At 39.8% G+C, this 23795-nt stretch overlaps 1 long non-coding RNA gene across 1 annotated transcript in view; it reads right to left on the reverse strand.

Annotated features, from left to right (window-relative positions):
- Positions 1 to 18678: 18678 nt before the first annotated feature.
- Positions 18679 to 23795, reverse strand: part of LOC109444323 (uncharacterized) — a 90147-nt gene continuing 85030 nt past the window's right edge. Inside the window, exon 9 of the long non-coding RNA XR_012494691.1 lies at positions 18679 to 19020. This is a non-coding gene — a long non-coding RNA (uncharacterized LOC109444323). The remainder of the gene's footprint in view (positions 19021 to 23795) is intronic.

A 23795-nucleotide genomic window follows, 5' to 3' on the forward strand; every position in this document is an offset into this window, starting at 1 on the left:
GTAAAAAATTGAACATTGCTGATAAAGCTAAAGTCCTTTTGGAGTACCTGACCCCAGTACCCTTCTGCCTCCTTAGAGGAAACCATTATTATCAATTTGGTATGTAAACATCTCTGCCCTTTCCTATGCATTTACACACACACACACACACACACACACACACACACACACGCTTATGAGACAGTTAATCTGGGGTATGCTTAGGTTTGCCCTTCATATTCACGATTACCTTTTAAGATAGGCTACATGTATATAAGTGTATGTAAGTGAAATAGTTTATGAAATCTAAGAGAAAAAAGGTATCCATGGGAAATATCTTTATTGAAACTCCATGGCCTTCAAGAAGCTAGAAAGCTTATATTCACCCAATGGCTTCCAGCTACTTTCCTTATTCTAGTTTAGTCTCTGAGTACCGAAGGCTTTCAGGAGCTGCCAGGGCAGTCAACACACTTTGTGCCAGATGGGTAAAAGTATAAGAAGGAAAGAACCTTGGTGATCACTCCTAACTCCCATTCTACAGGTGGGTATATTAAGGCCCAGGGAGGAAGAAATGACCTTCCAAGGTCACACAGCTCAGTAGTGGCAGAGCTAGGGTAGAAACCCAGACTCCTAAATCTCCATCCAATGCCTTTTCCACATTCACATGTCCAGTTCCTGCTTTCCCTTTGGGAACTTGCCCCGAGGCTGACCTGTATACAATCACTCAGAGGTGATGACCCAACACTTACACCAATATTGTACACACACTGAGCACATTGCAGAGGATGTGGGAAAACTGTGAAAATGAAGGATATTGTACGTATGTGTTCATTCCTTCACTTATCATGTTCATGGAGTGCCTTCTTTATGCCAGGAGCTGTGATTGATGACATAGAGCTACAGAAATGCATCAGGCCAGGTCCTGCCCCCTAGGAACTCACAGCTTATTTGAGGACATATGACAACTACAATAATAGCTACAGTGCCAAGTCTAAAGTGCTAAGTTTCGTGGGAGAGGTGGAGAGGGCAGAGAGTGCGCAGACACCATTGCATCTAAGAATGGGGAGTTATGGAAGGATCCTTCGAAGGGGCGGCCTCTGAGTGGGTCTTGGAGGAGATTAGGCTAGATGAGCAGCAGTAAGTAAAAGGAACTCCAGGCAAGACAAGGTGCCAAGGAAGAAAAGCAAGGAGGGTTTCAGAAAAGGCGGAGCTCAGGTTAATGGGCAATGCAAGGATGTTTATAAAGGGAGCTGGGGCCCGGCTTAGCCCCTTGCCCTAGAATCATGAGGTACAAATCTTGTTGCCTTCACTAGAGTGTATGCCCCCAGAGGAAAGACAGATGACCTCATATCTCTGAATCCCCTTGATACCTGGCAAAGTCATACACACATTATATATTCATGGATCATATTATATTATATTAGTAATGATTATATTTAACATGTTATATTATAAAGCACACATTATATGTATATACATATACAATATATTACCTACGCATACCTATATTTAGAAGGGAGAAGGGGAAAGATGTGAAGGGGTTGGTAAGTAAACAAACAGGCAAAGAAATTACCTCCTCCTGTCACCCACTCTTTCCCATTCCCTGGAGACAGGGTGTTTCCTCATTCTAGAAGTCTAAATAAATTGTCAATTCAATCTCGTGCAGTAATGTGGTTGTGTCACAAATGATTTGATTGCATGCGCCGCTAGTATGGTAATCACTATTTATTACTTCTTAGGAGTTACAAACAGCTTTGCTATTCTCACTCCTAAAAGGAATGTATGACTGTCATGAGGAACCAGGAACAAACTCATGTCCCTCAGGAACCAGGAACAAACTCTTACCAAATTCACTATTTTTAGGGAAAAAACCATCCTCGCTAATGATCCAGGAAATGTCAATTAAAACAATGTAAAATATAATTCCCCTCAATTTAGCAAAAGTTTTAAATGAATGAGAGTATGCATGAACATGATTAGGTTATTCCAATTAATATGAATCAAGTATGTATTAAGGTTCTTAAAAATCTTCATACCCCTGGACAATAATTAACATTTCTACAGATTTATCCAAAGGAAGAAATCTGAAATATGGATGAGTATTAAATATAAGGGTGTTCATTTCAGTATTATTTATCATAGGGAAAAATTAGAAATAATAGAAAGATCCAAAATGAAGGTTATGATTAAGTAAATTACAACGTATCCAGCCAGTGGAGTATTATTATGCAGGCCCTAAAATGAATATTCATGGAAGAGTTATTAATGGTATAAAACACGTGCCCGTGTGTGTGTGTGTGTGTGTTTATCCCTAAATACTTTATGTGTTTTTATTTTAAAAACAAAGGCTTTTTTACATAACAATAAACAAATCAGGAAGTTAATAATGATATATCATTACTTAATCCATAGATATAAATATTTCACCATTGTCCCAGTAATATCCTTTATAGCAAAAAGGAAAAAATGTTTCTTCTGGTCAAGGATACAATCACGGGTTGCATTTAGTTGTCATGTCTCTTCAGTCTCCTTTAATCTGGAATTGTTTCTTACTCTTTACTTGTGTTTTATGATTTTGGTACTTTTGAGCAGCACAGGTCAGTTGTTTTGTAGAATGTCCCTCACTTTGGATTTGTCTGGTGTTTCCTCAGGATTAGATTTTGGTTGCGCATTTTTGTTAGAAATATGACAGGACTATGGTGTGTGCTTAACAAATCAGGAAGCAAATGTCTCCTGGTCACTTTACTGGTAATGTTTACTTTGATCATTTGATTAAGGTGGTGACTTGTCAGGTTTCTCCACTGTAAACTTACTACTTTTCCCTTTATAATTAATAACCATTTTGGGGAGAGATGATTGGAGACTATTAAAATATCCCATTTCCTGCTAAATTTTTACCCACTACTTTCAGTATCTGTTAATGGTACTTGTTTGAAACATTACTATGGTGGTTGCCAAAAGGTAGTTTTCTGATTCTATCTATCCTACCTCATTTATTAGTTGTAATTTTACTCTAAAGAAGAACTTTCCATTCGCCCCCATTTATTTGTTCATTTTTTATTTTAGCATGGATTCTTATTTAATTTATTCTATGAGTTGTTATTTAGTACATCATTATTTATTTTAATGCTCAAATTGTCCCAGAATTGGCCAATGGGAGCACCTTCAACTGATTCCTTTGTTTTTTTGCTATAACCCCATCATTTTTTTCTGGCACTTCCATACTAACTGAAGCCAGAAGATGTTCCAGGCCTTTCTTGTACTGACCATGCCTCAGTCCTAGAATCAGTCAGTTCTCCAAAGAAGCCTCAGTCACCTTTTGTGAATAATAGTATTAATATTTAGGAACCAAGATTTGGGCAATAAGTATACTCTTTTCTATTAAAATGTCAAGACACAGCTAGGAAACATATACACATACACGCACGCACACACATTTATACTTGCATATCTGAAAATATGTGTTTAATTAACATTAAGTGAAAAAGATGCAGAATTTATATATATGATATATATATATATATATATATATATATATATATTATGACAGAACCATGGTTCATCCTTAACAATTCAGGAGGCACATGATGTCTCCCTGTCACATTACTGGTGATGTTAACTTTGTATATATATATATATATATATATATATATATATATATATATATATGTGTGTGTGTGTGTGTGTGTGTGTGTGTGTGTGTGTGTATATACAGATAGATAGATATAGATGATATAGATAGATATAGATATAGACATAGATATAGATATAGTTATAGATATAGATATAGATATAGATACAGATATAGATATATGGCAGAGTAGGTAAGCACTGTGCCTGCTTCCTTCAGTGAAGACATTAAAATTACAACTAAATTATAGAACAATCAACCTGGAGAACCAGCTGAAGTCTAGCTGAACAGAAGTTTTATAACTAAAGATAAAAGAAGAAGCCATGTTGCTACTTATAGGAGGGGTGGAGACAGGAAAGGCCTGGCCCCAAACCTCTGTATGGCGGCTTAGAACCAGGAGGGATATCTCAGTCATGGAGTTTCTACCAGAGGAGCAAGAGACCCCAGCCCCACACTGGTCTCCACAGCCCAGAGTAGTGCTGGAAAGAGGAGCCCCCACAACATCTGGCTGTGAAAAACAATGAGGAGTCCATCTGGGTGGGATGGAAGGCTTGGGAAACCCAGACATCCTCTTAAATGGCCCCCACACAGACTCACTCACTCACAGGCACTCACCTTGGGCTCCAGCGGAGGGATAATAACTTGGGGGGGGCATTGGAGGCATACGGGGGGGGGGCAGACTGAGGTGTGTGGCTTTGAAGGGAGGGCTGGAGGACAGTCTCCATTTTCCCTGCGTGGGGTCCTGCTCCCATGCAGTCAGCAGGTGGGCACCATGTTTCCTGTATTGAGCACCCCCTTCCACACACACACACACACACCAAATTTGAATCTGATTGGCCTGGTGAGCTCCGCTACTCCACCCTACTGACTCCCTGAGACCACGTCCCACCTAATTAGTCCAACACCAGAGGCACTTTCTCAAAGAGCAGCCAGCCCTGCCCGAATTGCACTTTTTCTTGAAAAATTATTGGAGTGCACAGCACCCAGGCAGGTGGCAAATGGCCTCAGTGTGCTCTGAGACTTTTGCTGACTAATTCCAGGCTCAGCACTGGCACCAAACCAGAGTCTACATTAATCTGGTGACCATAACTCTTCCCACTTTGGAGACTACCTGAGACCCTGGTTCACCCTACTTGTGTACTACACAAGGCTTTATCAGGGGCTTTACCGTAAGGGAACTGGCAGGTGGCAGCAGGCCTTGGGGTGTCCTAGCTTTTTGCAAAGTGACCCCAGGCCCAGGACTGGTGGCAGCCATACTCAGTTCGCAGTGTGGCCTCTCCCACATGCCTCCAGGGTTACCACAGGCAGCGGACAAACACAGGTCACTTTGTAGCTCCTACCAAGTGGTCACAGGCAGTGGGTGACTTGGGCCTGCACTGTAGCCCCTTGCAAGAGGTCCCAGAACCAACATACTTGGAATTTGGCTTCAGACCACAGCAGAGAACTACCAAATTAGCCCCGCAAGCAGTACACACAAAGGGCGTCTCAACAGGCACCAGAGCCTGCTAGGGTGAATCCCACTCAGTGGGGTAAGCCCCCTGCACAGCAGCTGTAAGCCAATTAACCTGAGGGTCAATTTGCTCACCGATGTGCCAATAGCAACCAAGACTCAATTATAACAGGAGGACACTGACAATCCACACAAGGGATACTCCTGGAGCACCCAGAGCAGGTGACCAAGGAGACTGTGCCAGCGCACCTACTATATAAGATCATCTGGCCAAGACTAGGAGACAGCAAATCTACCTAATACATAGAAACAAAAAGACAGGCAGGCAAAATGAGGAAACAAAGAAATACATCCCAAATAAAAGAACAGGAGAAAACTCCAGAAATAGAATGAAACAAAATGGAGGCAAGCAACCTACCAGATACAGAGTTAAAAACAATGGTTGTAAGGATGCTCAAGAAACTTAGTGACAACTTCAACAAAGAGATAGTAAGCATGAAAAAGGACACAGAAACTATAAAAAATAACCAGTCTGAAGTGAAGAATACAGTAACTGAAATGAAGAATGCAGTAGAAGGAATCACCAACAGACTAGATGAAGCAGAGGATTGAATCAGCGACTTGGAAGAGAATGTAGCAGAAAACACCCAATCAGAGCAGCAAAAAGAGAAAACAATCCAAAAAAAAAAGAGGACACTTTAAGAGACCTCTGGGACAACATCAGTTGCATCATAGGGGTACCAGAAGGAGAAGAGAGAAAGCAAGGGATTGAGAACCTAGTTGAAGACCTAATGACTGAAAACTTTCCTAACCTGGTGAAGAAAATAGACATATAAGTCCAGGAAGTGCAGAGAATCCCAAACAAGATGAACTCAAAGAGGTCCACACTAATATACATTATAATTAAAATGGCAAAGGTTAAAGACAAAGAGAGAATCCTAAAAGCAGCAAGAGAAAGGCAACTACCCTGTTTCCCTGAAAATAAGATGTAGCTGGACAATCAGCTCTAATGCGTCTTTTGGAGCAAAAATTAATATAAGACCTGGTTATATTATATTATATTATATTATATTATATTATATTATATTATATTATACCGCATCTTATAGTAAAATAAGACTGGGTCTTATATTAATTTTTGCTCCAAAAGACACATTAGAGTTGATTGTCTGGTTACGTCTTATTTTCGGAGAAACATGGTAGTAACTTATAAGGGAACCCTCATAAGATTGTCAGCTGATTTTTCAACAGAAATTTTGTAGGCCAGAAGGGATTGACATAAGATATTCAACGTGATGAAAAGCAAGGACCTACAACCAAGATTACTCTAACCAGCAAAGCTATTATTTAGAATCAAAGGACAGGGAAAAAGCTTCCCAGACAAGAAAGAGCTAAAGGAGTTCATCACCACCAAACCAGTATTACAAGGAATGTTAGAGGGACTTTTTTAAGATAGAAAAAAAAATCAAAACTTTGAATAAAAAAATAGGAATTGCTACGTATCTATCAACAATTATTTTCAATGTCAATGGATTAAATCCTCCACCAAAAGATGTAGGACAACTGAATGGATTTTAAAAAAGGAAAGAAAACTATTACATATACTGCTTCGAAGAAAATCACTTCAGATCAACCGACACACAGATGGAAAGTAAAGGGGTGGAAAAAGATATTTCATGAAAACTGAAAAAAAAAAAAAAAAAGCTGGGGTAGCAATACTTACACCAGACAAAATAAACTTTAAAACAAAGGCTATAACAAGAGACAAAGTAGGACCCAGCAATCCCACTTCAGGGTATTTATTTGAAGAAACCCAAAAGCTACTTCAAGGAGACGTGTGCATCCATCTGTTCATCGCAGCTTTGTTTACAATGGCCAAGGTGTGGAGACAGCCTGGCTGTCAGCTGATGAAAGAATGGATGTAGAAGAAATGGTACATATATATAGTGGACTATTGCTTGGCCATGGAAGGGATGGGTTCTTGCCATCTGTGGCGGCATGGATGGACCTGGAAGGAACTGTGCTGAGTAGAGTATGTCAGACAGAGAAAGACAGATGCAATCTGAAGAACAAAATAAACAAACAAAACAGAAACAAACTCATAGATACAGGGAATGTATTGATGGTTGACAGAGTGGAGGGTTGGTGGGGGTGAGTGAAAAAGGGGAAGGGATTAAGAAGTACAAATTGGTTCTTACACAGTAATCATGGGGATGTAGGGTACAGCATAAGGAATATAGTCAATAATATTGCAATAACTATGTATGATGTGAGATGGGTACTAGATTTGTTAGGGTGATAGATGGGAGGGGTTTGGGGGGCAGGGTGAAAAAGATACAGGGAGTAAGAAGTACAAACTGGCATTTCCAAAATAGTCATGGGGATGTAAGTAAAGCACAGGGAATATAGTCAATAATATGCTAATAACTATGTAATTATTAGTACCAGGTGAGTACTAGACTAGTTGGGGGGGTCATTTCTTATATTATATAAATGTCTAACCACTATGCTGTACACCTGAAATTAATATAAAATAATATTGAATGTCAACTGTAATTGAAAATTTTTTAAAGATGGGAATAGGTGAAGGGGAATAAGAGGTCCAAATTTCCAGGTATAAAATAAATAAGTCATGGGAAGGTAATGTACAGCATAAGGAATATAGTCAATAATATTGTGACAGCATAGTACAGTGTCAGATGGTTGCTGGACTTATGGCGATCACTTCTTTAGGTATATAAATGTTGAATAACTATGGTGTGAACCTGAAATTAATATAATATAGTATGTTAGTTATATTTTGATAGAAATCTGAAAAAAAGAAAAAAGAAAAGATAGATGGACAAAGACATATGTTCAAACAAATAGGCGCTCTCTTTATGATCACAAAATGTGAGGAATCTCTGTGAGACTGAAAGCCGACAGGATTGGGTTAGAGAGCAAAGCAGCAACAGCAGTAGCTGAAGTGAAACTCCCAAGATGAGGGAGAAACACCAAGACGGTCAATGTCTAGAGGTGATGGAAGGAGTCGGAAACAAAAAAGTGCCCAGGGAAATTGATAGAGGAATTAATTGGGGAACTGTAGCAGGAGCAGCCTGGCCTGTTGGCCTTGTATTTCTCCATGTACCTTGTGTGTAAGAGCTCTAGGGGTAAGCACTTGGATTCATGAGAAAGGGCCATCTACTGAAAGGCTGTCAAAGTCTGGAAGGAATTAAAAACATCCAAGCCTAGAAGACCAGCTGCTGAGGTTCCCACCCAGCAGCAGGTCCTGCCCATCAAAATAGCACGGAGTATAAGTTCCAGCAGCTGTTTTGCCCCTCTCTATATGCAAACTGCTCGATCAGAGGCAGCCATCAGCCTAACAAGACATTACAACTGCAAAAATGCACATATGGTCAAGAATCACCAAATACTTGCAATATTGTAAAAAAGAGAGCATAGGTCCAACAAACAGAGAAATAATTGTACACCGAGGAAAGAGAGTTAATAGTGTAACCAGAACTAGACTTAAAAGTTAATGTAATTATAAACCCTTAGAGAGATAAAGAAGAGTATTTTATTCATGAAACAGGAAGAGCTAGTTGTAAAAGAGAAACAACTAGAGATTTTGTAATAAAATATATAATTATTAAAATTTAAAAATAGATGAGATAATAGCAAAATGAACACAGTTAAAGAGTGAATCAAGGAACTGGAAGAAAAGGTTTAGGAATTCTTTTAGAACGAATGCAGCACAAAGCAACAGAGATGAATGGCAAAAAGAAAACTTAAAGATATGGGGAACAGATTCAGAAGTGCCAATATCTATCTAATAAGAGTTCCAGAAATATACGGCAGAGATAATAGGACACAATATTTAAAGAAATAATAACAGAGATTTCCCAGAATTAAAAAAAAAAAGTAAATCTTCAGATTGAAAGTGTCCATCAGTTACTAATAAAGTAATTTTTAAACCCACATTTGGACTAATCATAGTGAAATTTCAAAACATCACGGATAAACAAGAAAATCTAAATTAAATGTACAATCGGTAACCACAAGATTGCCACGGGGATACGAAAGTCAATTTGGGGAATGTAATCAATAATGTTGTAAAGAGTTTGTAGGGTATCCGATGGACACTTGTCTCATTAGGGAGACCACCTCAAGGATGATGTAGATGCCTGATCACTGCACTGTACACGTGAAGCTGAAGCTGAACAATAATGAATGTCGACTATAATTTTATATATAAAATTATATATAATTATATATATATATATATAGTTACAAGAAATAGAGCATAGCATTAGGAATAGAGACAGTGGAAATGTAATGGCTGTGTGTGATGTCAGAGGGGTAGTAGATGGGGGGATATAAATGATGAATGTCTAACTATTACATTGTTTTGTACACCTGAAACTAATAAAAAAAGCAAAACAAACAAACAAAGAATGATACAGTAAGATGATATTCAATGCAATGGAAAAGTTCATAGTATATGTTATGTGAAAACAAAAGCAGGTTACAAAACAATATCTACAGCATGATTCTAATTTTATAAAAAAATACATAGGAAAATTATTGGCATGTTAATAGTGACTAACTTGGGTGCACAGATTATGCATAATTTTTGCTTTATTTGTGCTTTCAGCATTTTCCAAATATTCTACAACAAGCACATTTTTGTTACGTAATTTGACTAAAAATAAATAAATGCTGTGAAAAATGGTAAAAAAATAAAATAAATAAAATAGATTAAATGCGCATAGAAAAAAATCAGGTTTACCTACTACAAAACAATGACATGAAATTTCTTTTTGGCAACATCAGTTCAATATTTTCAAAATACTGACATAAATGGACACTTACATTTATTATTTAACAGCCAAATTACTATTTAAATGTGATGATGAAAGAGAGGCATTTTCAGACATAATAGTACTCAGAAACTTGACTCACATCTTCCTTTCTAGATTCCTTCTAAAAACAAAACTAAACAAAATAAACATTAGATGTTGTGCTCCAGTTAAGGGAAAAGAAATAATAAATCCAAGAAGAAACACTGTCATACAAAAACCAAAGGTGAACCAAGAATTTAAAAAATCTTAATAAGAACGTCCTGAAAAAAGTATATAAAATAACAACCTGAAACTAAAACTTCAGATGCCAGCAAAATAAAAGTGTGTGAGGAATATCCCATGAAAAGTGGACGGAAATAAAAAAGCTTCTTTGTCAACATTTTTGTCTTGTTATGTGAGAACATAGATACCAATAAATTCTTTTAAAAATGTATTTGCAAATGTATATTAAGAATGAATTTTAATAAGCACATAAAAAGATGCTCAACATCACTAGTCATTAAGGAAATGCAAATCAAAACCACAATCAGATACCACTTCACACTCACTAGAATGGTTATAATAAAAAGATAGATAAGAATAAGTATTGGTGAGGATATGAAGAAATTGGAATCCTCATGAGACTTTAAAATGGTACAGCCACTTTGGAAAATAGTTTGGCAGTTCCTCAAAATGCTAAATATAGAGTTACTATGTGATCCACCAATTCTGCTCTTGAAATATACCCAAAAGAACTGAAAACATATGTCCATACAAAAACCTGTGCACAAATGTTCATAGCAGCATTACTCATACTAGTTAAAAAGTGGAAACAATTCAGATGTCCCTCAGCTGATGAATGGATAAACAAAATGTGGTATACCATTCAATGGAATATTAATCAACCATAAAAGAAATGAAGTACTAATACATACTCTAACATGAATAAGTGAAAGAAGTCAGACACAAACGGCCCAATATTGTATTATTTCATTTATATGAAATGTCTAGAAGAGGCAAAACTGTAGACAGATAAAACAGATTCATAGTTGTTAGGGGATAGAGAGAAGGGAAATGGGGAATGAAGTCTAATGCTTATTAGGTTTCTTTCAGGGGTGTTGAAAATGTTCTAAAATTACATAGTGGTAATGGTTGGATGATTCTATGCATATACCAAAAACAGTCCGCTGTAGAGTTGGAAAGGATGAATTTTATGGTATATGAATTATATTTCAATAAAGTTGTTATAAAAAAATGAGTGTTACAATGCAATAGTATTCAGGTTTTAAAAAGGAAGGAAATTCTAATGTATATTACAATATGGATGAAACTTGAGGACATTATGCTAAGTGAAATGAACCAGTCACAATGTATGAATGGATAAAGAAGAGGTGGTACATATATACAATGGAATATCACTCAGCCATAAAATGAATGAAATCTTGTTATCTGCAACAACATGGATGGCCCTAGAGACCATTGTGCTGAGTGGAGTAAGTCGGAGAAGACAAACACCATATGATTTCACTTAAATGTGGAATCTATGGAACAAAATAAACCAACAAACTAAACAGAAAAAACTCATAGATACAGAGAACATTTTGAGGGTTGCCAAATGGGAGGGGGTTGGAGGATGGGTGCAAAAGTGGAAGGAATTAAGAAGGACAACTTGGTTGTTACACAGTAGTCATGAGGATGTAGGGCACAGCATAAGGAATATAGTTAATAATGTAATAACTATGTACGGTGTCCAATGGGTACTACATTTCTTGGGGTGATCACTTCTTAAGTTATATAAATCTCTAACCACTATATACTACACCTGAAACTAATATAATATTGTATGCCAACTGTAATACAAAAATAACTATATATATATATATATATATTTAAAGATTTTATTGGGGAACAGGACTTTTTATTGGGGAACAGTGTGTACTTCCAGGACTTTTTTTCCAAGTCAAGTTGTTGTCCTTTCAGTCTTAGTTGTGGAAGGCGCAGCTCAGCTCCAGGTCCAGTTGCCATTGCTAGTTACCAGGAGTCAAGGAATTGAACTGGCAACCTTGTGGTTGAGAGCCCACGCTCCAGCCAACTGAGCCACCCAGGAGCTCAGCAGCAGCTCAGCTCAAGGTGCCGTGTTCAATCTTAGTTGCAGGGGTGCAGGGGGCGGAGCCCACCATCCCTTGTGGGACTCAAGGAGTTGAACCAGCAACCTTGTGGTTGAGAGCCCACTGGCCCATGTGGGAATCGAACCGGCAGCCTTCGGAGTTAGGAGCATGGAGCTCCAACCACCTGAGCCACCTGGCCGGCCCCCAAAAAATATTTTTAGTAAAAGGTTCTAGGGGAGGATACTTCCTGGTCTCTTGTTAGCTTTTGGTGATTGCAGACAATCCTTGGCACTTCTTGACTTGTGGATGCATCATCCCCATATTTGTTACTGTTTTCTATTTGTTGCCTTTGTTTTTTGTTTCTATTTGTGTCTCCCACTCTTTTTCTGCCTTTTTTTGTTTTAATTTAGCTTTTATATGATTACATTTTCTCCTTTCTTAATATGTCAGTGAATACTTTTTTAGTGGTTTCCCTAGAGTTTGCAATATGCATTTGCAACAAATCCAAGTCCACTTTCAGTAACACTATACCACTTCACAGGTGGTATGAGTACCTTATAACAAAATAATCCTAATTCCTTCATTTTGTCCCTTGTGTCATTGCTGTCATTCATTTCACTTAAATATAAGCATACATAAGAATACACACATACACACAACACACACCCACACACACAAGATTTTACATAGCATACGTAATCAAACACGTCACTGCTATTGTTATTTTGAGCAAACTATTATCTGTAAGATCAAGCAGATCTACTGGCAACAAATATCCTTAATTTTTGTTTATCTGAGAAAGTCTTTATTTCTCCTTCATTTTTGAAGGATAATTTTGCAGGATACAGAGTTCAAGGTTGCTGGGTATTTTTTCTCCCTCAACACTTGGAATATTTCACTACGACTCTCTTCTTGCTTGCATGGTTTCTGAGAAGATATAATTCTTATCTTTGTTTCTCTATAGGTAAGATGTTTTTTCTTCTGACTTCTTTCAAATTTTGATTTTCTGTAATTTGAAAATGGTATGCTGAGAGGTAGGTTTTTCTTTTTCTTTTTAAATGATATTTATATTGCTTAGTGTTCTCTGAGCTTCTGAGCTCATTTCTGAGTTTCCTGAATCAGTGGTTTGGTATCTGACATTAATTTGGGGAAATTCTTAGTCATTATTGTTTCAAATATTTCTTCTGTTCCTTGCTCTTTCTTCTTCCGGTATTCTCATTACAAATATGTTATACCTTATGTGGTTGTCCCACCGTCCTCGCATATTCTGTTATGTTTCTTTACAGCCTTTGTTCTTTTGGCTCTTTGGGTTTTGAGGATTCTGTTGATAAAAGCTCTCGCTCAGAGAGTCTTTCCTCCGTCATAGCCAGGCTGCTAATAAGCCCATCAAAGGCATTCTTCATTTCTGTGACAGTGGTGGGTTTTTGTTTTTTGGTGTTTTTTTTCATCTCTAGCATTTTTGTTGTTGTTCTTTCTTAGAATTTCCATTTCTCTGCTTACACTGCCCATCTGTTCTTGCATACACACTGTCGACTTTATCTATTAGAGTCCTTAGCATATTAATCATAGTTGTTTTAAATTTCCAGCCTCATAATTCCAACATCCCTGCCAATGCCTTGTTCTGATACTTTCTGTGTCTCTTCAAGTTGTGCTTTTTGCTTTTTTGATACACTTTGTAATTTTTTCCTAATAACCAGACGTGACATACGGGTATGTCCTGTTATGCTTTGTTAATCATTGAACAACATTATTTTTAAAAATTACAACATCATATACTCTGTACAAGGAAAGAAGTATAGAAAAAAAGACAAAAAGGAAATGTACAGCACTGTTGAACAATGGTTGCTGCTGGGTGATATGTTTATGGGTGATTTTATTTTCTGCTTTGTTTTTTCATGTTCTATACTTTACACATTTTCTGAAATGGCCATGTGTTACTTTCTCATTAGTCATGAAAAATGAAAAGAATAAGAAAGGGCCTTTTAAAAACCCACTGTCAAATTCGATCTTTAAAGAACATCATGCTTACTCACCTTCCCCCTCAAGGGGGCCCTGACATTTAGAAACAATACAAAACACTCTGAAGCACCATTTAATCCTATTACTTTTCTGGACTTCTCACAACCCAGGAGATGATCCGTTGGCTTTCCAAATAAATCTCCCAAGGTCATGGGGCTCGTCTGCAGCACAGGGGGTGAAAGTCCCAGGCCAGGCCAGTGCTCCTCCCCCTACACCATCTGGCACCTGGGCACTTCATGAAAGACTGCGTGAGCTGGCCAAAGAGCTAAATGTTCACGTTTGTTTTCTTTCTAGGGGAATATTACTCCCTCTTAGGGTCACTCCACTAACAAGCCACGGCCCCCTCTCTGGGCTCAGTTTCCTCATCTAAAAAAAAATGAGCGAGTTGTGTTGTCTCTACAGATCCGGCAATTTCAGGTTCCTAAAACAACTTGTGCCCTGGTTCTCTTCCCTGTTCCATCCAGGGTTCTGCTTCTTTCTGCTGGCTCTGTTATGATCTTGGGAGGCCATTTTCCATCCTGGTTCTGTCGCAAATTCATTTGCTGGGTGCCCTTGAGCAAGTCAGTGATGGTCTGCGGACTTCAGTTTTCCCACCTGTACAAGGAGGGTTTGGGCCCAGACCAGAGATTTTCACATTCTAGATAGTGCATTCCTAGAGTCTTGGGGTGGGTGAACGGGGTGATCAGCCTCTGAGGTGTCTGTTTTGCATAATGGGGTTTTGGGTAAGATTTCCTTTGAAACAAGGATCTGTTGCTACAAACCTGTTTGTAAGCCACTGGGCCGGGAGACTTGGCAAGCCCTTTACCAGGGCTGACATTCTATTTCTCCCAGCCACAAAACACTGGGTATCAGGGTAAAAGAATGGAAAGACCCTCCCTGGGCTCAGGACTCCCCACAGCCCCCAGTAGGTCCTGAGCTATTGGAAGCAAAAGAGGCAGAGATGGGTGCTAGTAGATGCTGTTAAGATCTGAGATGCTCAAATCAACTCAGCCCACTCAGCCCTTCTCCCTCACCCCCCTCCAGCTCCCCTATCACCTAGGCAACCGGGTGGGGCTCTGGGCCTGAGACTCCTCCTTCCCCCTCCCTCCCCACCCCCTCAAACTCCAGGCCACATTCTCACCCCTCTGTCTCTGCCCACAGCTTCTCTGACTTCCACCTTCAGGGGTGCCTTTTGTGAACGTGTAAACCACATTCCAAGGTGGGCAGGGGCCCTAAGCCCTAAAATAATCCTGGTTTGCATGCTGAATTCGACTGTTTTCCTGGCAGATACTTGCAGGCAAAGGATCTGACTTGCCAGGGCAGCGTGTGCAGAGCTCTGGGAGACCGGAGCTGGTGCTGGGGAGACCAAGGTCACATGGGAGTTGGATGAGCAGAGAGCTTGGGTGCCCCCAGCGGTTGCCTGCTCCAAGTGGGAGGTCAGGAGCAAAGGGTCCTGGGGTTTAATTTACCTCCAGTTATACCCCTGACCAGGCAGCAAGAACTGGGGGCCAGGATGGGGTGGAGTTCAGCTAGGCTCATGGTCATAGGTAAATGGGGGCAAAGAGGTGGGGGTGGAGATTGGGGAGTTAGAAGGAATGGAAAGGGGGCTTTGTAGAAGGAACTCACTGGAATTTGTGCCTGCAAATTAGACTGAAAAACCCCCAGGGTTCAATTAAGGGAGTCAGCTGGAGCTCCCACTACCAAGGGAAAGTATGAATCTAGGCGGAATCTCAGCCAAAACGGACAGTAGGACCTTGGGCAAGTCCCAGTTACTCAGTATCTTCAACAATTAAATGGGGGTGGGAGAAGGTGTGTGCACTAGAGCAAAGGTCAAATAGTAACAGCAATTAGAGCTAATAAGCAAATTCAGCAAAGTTGCAGGGCACGAGGGCAATACATAAAAATCAGTTGTGTTTCTATACTCTAGCAATGAAAAACCCCAAAAGGAAATTAAGAAAACAATTCCATTTATAATAGCATAAAAACATTAAAATAAAATAAGAGGGTGTATCAGCACTCTGTACTTTCTGCTCAATTTTTCTGTAAACCTAAAATTCGTCCCCAAAATAGTCCATTAATCTTTTTTAAAATTTAAGAATTTAACCAAGGAAATGCAAGGCATACATCGTAGACTTTGCGGAAAGAAAATAAAGAAGATCTAAATAAATGAAAAAATATTTCAGGTTCATGGATTCAAATATGTAATATTGCTCAGATGGCAATATTATGCAAAGCAACGTATAGATTCCATGCCATTCTTATCAGAATCCCAAAGGCTTTTTTTGCAGAAATGAACAAGGTGATCCAAAAATTCATATGGAATTGCAAGGGACTGCAAATAACCAAAACAATCTTGAAAAAGAACTAAGTTGCAGGACTTACCCTTCCTGATTTCAAAACTTACTATAATGGGACAGTAATTAAAACAGTGTGGAACTAGCATAAGGATAGACATATAGATCCATGGAATAAATTTAAGCGTCCAAGAATAAACCCATACATCTATGGTCAATTGATTTTCCAAGAGTGTGGAGACCATTCAATGGGGAAAGAATCTCTTCAACAAATTGTGGTGGGAAAACTGAATATCCACATACAAAAAAAAAAAAATAAAGTTTGAACCCTGCCTCACACCATATTAAAAAATTAACTCAAAACGAATCAAAGACCTAAATGTAAGAGCTATAACCATAAAACTCAGGAGAACACATAGGGGTATATCTCCATGACCTCAGATTTGGCAGTGGTTTTTAAAAACGACACCAAAAGCACAAGAAATAAAAGGAAAAAATGGATAAATTGGACTTTTTCAACATTAAAAACTTTCGTGCATCAAAAGATGTTATCAAGAGAGTATAATGACAACCCACAGAATGAGACAAAATGTTTGCAAATCATATATCTGATGAGGGACTTGTATCCAGAATATATTAAAAACTCCTACAACTCATCAACAAAAAGACAACCCACTTGAAAAATGGGCCAAGAACTTAAATAGACATTTTTCTGAAGAAAATATGCATTGGCCAATAAGAAGATGAAAAGATGCTCAATATCGCTAGTCATTAGGGAAATGCAAATCAAATCCACAATAAGATACCCTACTTTACACCCTACTAGAATGGCTATAATTTTTTTAAAAATAGAAAACAACAAGGATGTGGAAAAATCAGAACCATCGTACATTGCTGGTAGGAATGTAAAATGGTGTGGCCACTATAGAAAACACTTTGGCAATGCCTCCGTAAATTAAACATATGACCCAACCATTCCGCTCCCCAAAAGAATTGAAAACAAACAAAAATTTGTACACAGCTGTTCACAGCAGTATTATTAACAATAGCCAAAGGTGGAAACCATTGTCCATCACCTGATAAATGCATAAACAAAATGTAGTGTAACCATACAATGGAACATTATTCATTTATAGAAAGGAATGAAGTACGGATACATGCTACATTATGGATGAAACTTGAAAAGATTATACTAAGTGAAAAAAGCCAGATGCAAAGGGCCATGTATTGTATGATTTCGTTTACATGAAATATCCTGAATAAGCAAATCCAGAGACACAGAAAGTAGAATAGTGGCTGCCATGGGCAGAAGAGAGAGGGTCACAGGGAGTGATTGCTTCATGGGTATGAGGTTTTCTGTTGGGGGGATGAAAATGTTCTGAGGCAAGATAGTGGTGACTGTTACACAGCAGTGTGAATATACTAAATGTCACTAATGGTAAATTTTATATTATGTGTATTTTACTATAAGCATAAAATGTTCAATGAATTATTTTCCAAAAGGATGCTAACTCCCTAAAAGTTTTGCTCACTTCTCCATAAATAAACAAACAAATGTACTTATTTTAACAGCAGAACTCTTTTGTTCAGGTCTGAGCTTATACAGAGATTCCACATCTGAAGCAGATGAAAGTGAGGTCTGTGGGCAGGGTGTGTCTGTCCCTTTTACTCCATATGAACGTATCTAAGCAGCTGGATAGTCTCCGAGATGCTCCCCAGCCCTGACCTTCTCAGTTTGAGGTGCTTAGTAAATGTGTGCTGAAGGAATGCTCTGCTGAGGCCATCAAGGTCCTGGATTGATAACCAGCCACAGCTCCAACTCTAGTCTAAATCCACTGTGGAATTCTGGCCAGAGCCTGCTGAGTCCAGCATTGGATGGCATCTTTTGAAAAGAGGGCAAAATGAACCGGTTGTAAAAGTCCCAAGAATGTCTGGGTAGGGAGGAGGTAGGTGTAGCATTTAGGAGTTGGAGACTCTGAACCAAATGGGTTCTTTTACTCAATTCCAACATGGACTGAGGCAGGGAAGGAGGTGGTTTCCACCACTCCCCCCTCCCCCCCGATCACCAAACAATTCTTGGACACCAGCAGTGTGTCTGAGAATCCAACTCCATTCTGACACTATCTATCCGAACATAGCATCAGACTCCACAAGTTAAGGGTTCAGTCCTACAAAACTGCCCCTCTCTCCCGACCCTCCCCACTTCAGATGCCAATAGCATGCCCAGGTTGTTACCTGTGCTTCTGACCAACTGGCTATAAATAGAGGTTCCCAAGACCCCCTTCTTCCTTGAGTTTGATTACTTTGCTAGAGTAGCTCACAGAACTCAGAGAAACGCTTTATTTATTAAATTACCAATTTACTATAAAAGGATATAACTCAGGAAGAGATGCATAGGGCACGTTATGGGGAAGGATGCAGCTTCCATGCCCTCCCCAGGGGTGCCACTCTCCCGGCACCTCCATGTGGTCACCTGGAAGCTCTCCGAACCCTCTCTTTTGGGGTTTTTATGGAGGTTTCATTACATAGGCAGAATTGATCCCATCATTGGCAACTGATTGAATTTCCAGGCTTCTCCACTCCTCTGAGGTCAGGAGACAGGACTGAAGGTTCTGACCTTCTAATTACTGTGGTTGGCTCCACTGGCCCGGCAAGTGTTTCCGGAAGTCACCTCATTAACATAACAAAAACACCTTTAGGGCTCTTGACATTTAGGAAATTCCAAGGGTTTTGGATGGAACTGTGAATGAAGACCAAATACATATGAGAAATATATCTTGGTCATCTGAATGACTAAATATATATTTCTTATAAATCAGAATATTGCAGGAACCAATTTGCCTAGCATCCATATTTATTAGCTATTTCCTGGAGGTTAAGTTCTCAAACAGTCTGTCCATCAGGGATTAATAATACTACATACACCATGGTAGTGTCGTAAGGACTAAATGCATTCATTGGAGTAAAATGCTTAGAACACTGCCTGGCATATAAAAAGCCCTCAATAATTAATCTTATTGTTATTCTAGAATTACAATGGTCTCTTTCATCACATGAGTCGAGACAGTTATCCCTATGGTTACTGCAAATCTCTTACTGAGGCGGGTCTGAGGGATGGCCTTGGACTACAACTTGCCCTTCATTCTGGTTTCTCCTCTAGTACACATGGCTGCGGCAAACTGAGGTGGTCTCTCCAAAATGTCTGCATAATTTGGTTGTCTTGAGTTTTTTTCAAACTCTTGGTCTTAACCCATTGATCTGGATATCAACCGAGTGAGCTGTGAGCAGCTACACACATTTCAACAATGCAAAAGAAAAGAATGGAATGGAAGACAGAGGAGAGTGCATTATAGGTCATGAAGGTGAGTATGAAGTAGCGTTTGTTTCGGTGTGCATGTGTATACTCTAGGGAGTACCCGTGTACCAGTTTGTGCTATAACACCGATTTCTCTGTGAGGGTTGTAGTTTAGGAAGTTTGAAGGCCACGATCTGGTAACAGCCAGTGACTTTCTGAAGGCCCCTGCGCTGAGCTGAGGAGGGCTGCTGCCCTGGGACCGCAGGCCTGACTTGGTGGGCAGGACTGAGTGTTCTTAAGCAATTCGTCGTCCCATAGAAAGCTGGGGCAGTGACCTGCCCTGAGGACTGCCGTCAGGGAGGAGGGAAGATTCTTCAACTGGAAGATGGGGAGATTCAAAGGGACAGGTGCCATGATATGTGAATCGAGTCATCATTACTTGGAAGACTTCACTTCACATGCGCGTTCACGTATCATTTAAGCACAAACCAAGGGCCTGTCTCAGGTGTTTAATTGTCTCTTTCATAGCATTTTATAATTTGGGGGCTACCTTATGCCCCAGGATTGGTTGATGGCTCCAAAACACCCTTTCGCCCACCCTCCAGTTTTGTAATAAACCAGGCAGACTCATTTCAGATCTACTGGATTTCCTGCTCTCCTTATCCCCTCCTTCTCAAATGTCACCTGCTCCCCTGGTTCCAGCTCCTCTTGGAAGCTATGGTCCCACACAGACTTCCCCCTGTCCCCCAACCCTAGCGTGAAAGACTAGCATCCCTTGCCCTATACACAGACTCAGACTCATTAGATGTCTGGAGTCATTGCCACCGCCTTGGGCAAGGGCTGCCTGCTTTGTGGAAGGGGGTTCTGGGGATTTCCCAGCTGGGGATGTGTCCAGAGAAAAAGGTGCAAAAGAGTTGAAAGTGTTGAAAATGTGTGCAGTTGACACACCTGGACTACCATTTGTTATTGCTTAATCCAGGATTAAGTGGGCGGGAGCTGAAGTTGCCTTCTCGCGCTTGGGACCTCAAGCCCCTACTCTCGCTCCACTGTTACTTGGGTCCCCTGGCTTGAGTATGCCAATTCTATGAAGCCACGTCAAAAGCCATAAGGAGGGGAAATTGGACAGCTGGGGAAGGACACGTTGAGACCCAGTTTTAAAGGACTCTTCATGCATTTCAAAGGGGGCTCATCAGATTGGAGGCTTTAAATCCAGTCCTCTAAATCCAAACCACCTGGGTGTCACCTGTGTTGCCCACATCTTCTATCTGAATTGCCTATAAGCCATGACCACAGACTCTTCAGCTCTTGAAGTTCCATTTTCTTCATCTGCAAAATGATTCTAATAGTATCTTTCACAGGGGGCTGTGAGGATGAAATAAACTAACCTGGAAATACCCTTATACAGAGCCTAAAGCAAAATAGGCATGCCACCGATGGATCAGTTACCACAAACATCTTTGCAATGATATCACATTTTATAATTTGTTGAAAATTAGTGAGAACATAGAAAGTAAAATCACCCATGCCCCAACTATTTTTGAAAAGAAAGAATTATACAAAGACTCACAAGACCCTACTTTCCACTTCACAGATTAACAACTTGCTGGGTATCCTTTTTCATTTGTTTCTTTAAGTTTAAATGGACCTACCCATTGATCACTCTTTATCTCTTCATGCTTTTTTAAAGTACAGAAAGTCAATCATGCTACTAATTTTTCAACTTGCTTTTTTCACTTAATAAATCATAAACAATGTATGGGTGCAGCCATTTCCTTACTATGTATTCTGTGTCTTTTTAGTTTTTTTCTTAAACTAAGGTCAATCATCATTTTATATCTGCATTTGCTTCTCTGTGAATTGTCTGCTCAAACTTTAACCTACTTTTCTATTGGGCTTTTCACCTTTTTCTTATAAAATTGTAGAACACTTTTTGCATAGGAAAGACATTTACCTTTTGTTTGTTACCTGTATTACAAATATTTTTCTTCCTTCTGTCACTGCCTTCTGACTTTATTTATGGTATCTTCTGCCATTCAGAAGTTTTAAATAATTTGTGTAGTCAGATGTGTCCATTTTTCCTTCTGGATTTCTTTTTGGATTGCTTAGAAAGGCTTTCTTTTCTGGCTTTTCTGGGCCCGTTGCTCACAGTGACAGCTGGCAATGAATGTCCTCATTGAACCCTACTCTGTCCCTCATGCCAGCACTCCGGTTCTTATCTGTCAACATGGTGTAATAATGTCTGGTGCTGGAAAGTATTACATTGTGTCAGAAGAACACAGAGAAACGCAAGCATGAAGGAGCCAAGATGGTATGAGAAGGCAGTGAAAAAGTGGGGTGGCCCACAGATACAGAGAACAAGCTGATGGTTGCCAAGGGGAGGAGGATGAGGAGATGGGAATAAAAATTGTTTTAATTTAAAAATTAAAAAATAACAAAATATTTCAATTATTCAATCGATGTGGTATTATTGACGATCTATATAGGGAAAAACAAACTGGATCTTGGTTCACACCATTGACAAAAAAGTCTATTTCAAATGGATGAAAATAATTAAATGAAAGAAAGAAAGAAAGAAAGAAAGAAAGAAAGAAAGAAAGAAAGAAAGAAAGAAAGAAAGAAAGAAAGAAAGAAGTGGGGTAGGAGTTGGTGGACCTGATGTGTTGAGGAAACAGAGATGAGGAGGGAGAGGAATTCAATGGCTTTGAATTGAGCACCTAAAAGTCGTGCTAGCTGATACTCTGAGTAGGAATTTTAAAGCCAACAGCATATTGGAAATGAATTTTGTTTAACTTTTTTCAAAACCCATTTCATTCTTTACAAGCCCTACCAAGTGGCTGGTCCCCACACCTGGGAGGCAATATAAAAACCTCCTGCCAGGCCCAAAATGAAAAGAAACTGGAAAATAGGACCTCAGCTCAAAAGTATGTCTCCTCTAGAGTGAATTTTAATATATATTCCAGGATCCATAGATCAAATGCTTAAATTAAAAAAAAATCAAGCAAGTAAGGATACTCTAGTTACAGTGAGTCTGAGTTCCTTACTCCTCCACAGTTCACCTTTCTAAACAAACAAAAACAGCCCATGGGGGCACCTATGCCCAACCAATCTCTCCCTACAACAGCCCTGGAGGCAAACAGGACATGGTTTAGCGGTCTTTGGGGATCATGCAGCTCTGATGCCTGCAGCATCCCCTACTGGCTGATTCCGGGGTTCCACCACCAGGCAGTAAAGCTGCTCTGCTCTACCTTGGGGCTTCTGCTCACTGCCTTCTCTGTATTCTGCAGGCTTCCTCCTCCTCTCCAGCCTCTTCAGCAAGGGTTGCCCTTTTGAGACTCACGTTTAAACTCTCCAAAAGAAAGGGTCCGGTTTTGTTAGTTACTGGTGTCCTTTGGGGGCTGTCTCATGGGCTGCTGGTTGATCTACAGCCAGCTCTTGTTGGTTTGGTTGCCCTGCCCGTTCCTGCTTCAAGATTGCAGGATCAAGTAGCCAGTTTTCCTCAAAAGGAGCTCCACGTGGGTAATAAGGGACCCAAAACAAAAAAAGCTGCTTTCCAAAACTGACACCTTCCAGCAGCATACCCAACTCCAAGAAGATTTGACATCCGTGTACCCAGTTTATAGTAGATTCCAAGTGGTCACTGATAAAGAGGGAAAATGGAATATGAGAAGCATTTAGTCATTAGCCAAACATTATTTTTATTGATTTTTTTTTTTAGCTCGACTTCGTTGCAGGGAAGCCAGGGAAGAGCAGGGCAGGTGAGGGGCTCTACGGGAACTCCTCTTGTTGAGCAGAACTGCCAAGTCCCAGGCCTGTGGAAGCCAAGGGAGGGTCAGTGTCCTGGTCCCTTTGGTCCATCCCATGGGCCCACGCCCTTGCTACTGGGGCTGAGGTAGGAAACGGCCTTTCCTATTTCCCCAGGGTTTCCAGCAGAGTGCCCATCCTGTGCTCAGAGTCAATGCAAGCTTTCTTGTGGGGCAGGTCAATGCCGAACTTAGCTCCTCCCAGCTGGGTGACGACCCCGCGTGACTACATTACAGCAGCTTTCACAGGTCACGTCCACAAAAAACTCGTGTTTCTTCAAAATCCTGATTCTTGAGCTATGGGGTTGCCTCAGGACCACCCAGAACTCGGATGTGAGTGGGCCTGCACACTCTAGCCAAACATTACTAATCAACCAATATTTATGAACATTTCAACACATTTCTAATCAACTAATATGA

This window comes from Rhinolophus sinicus, linkage group LG03 (genome assembly GCF_036562045.2).
Source record: "Rhinolophus sinicus isolate RSC01 linkage group LG03, ASM3656204v1, whole genome shotgun sequence".
Classification (NCBI taxonomy): Eukaryota; Metazoa; Chordata; class Mammalia; order Chiroptera; family Rhinolophidae; genus Rhinolophus; species Rhinolophus sinicus.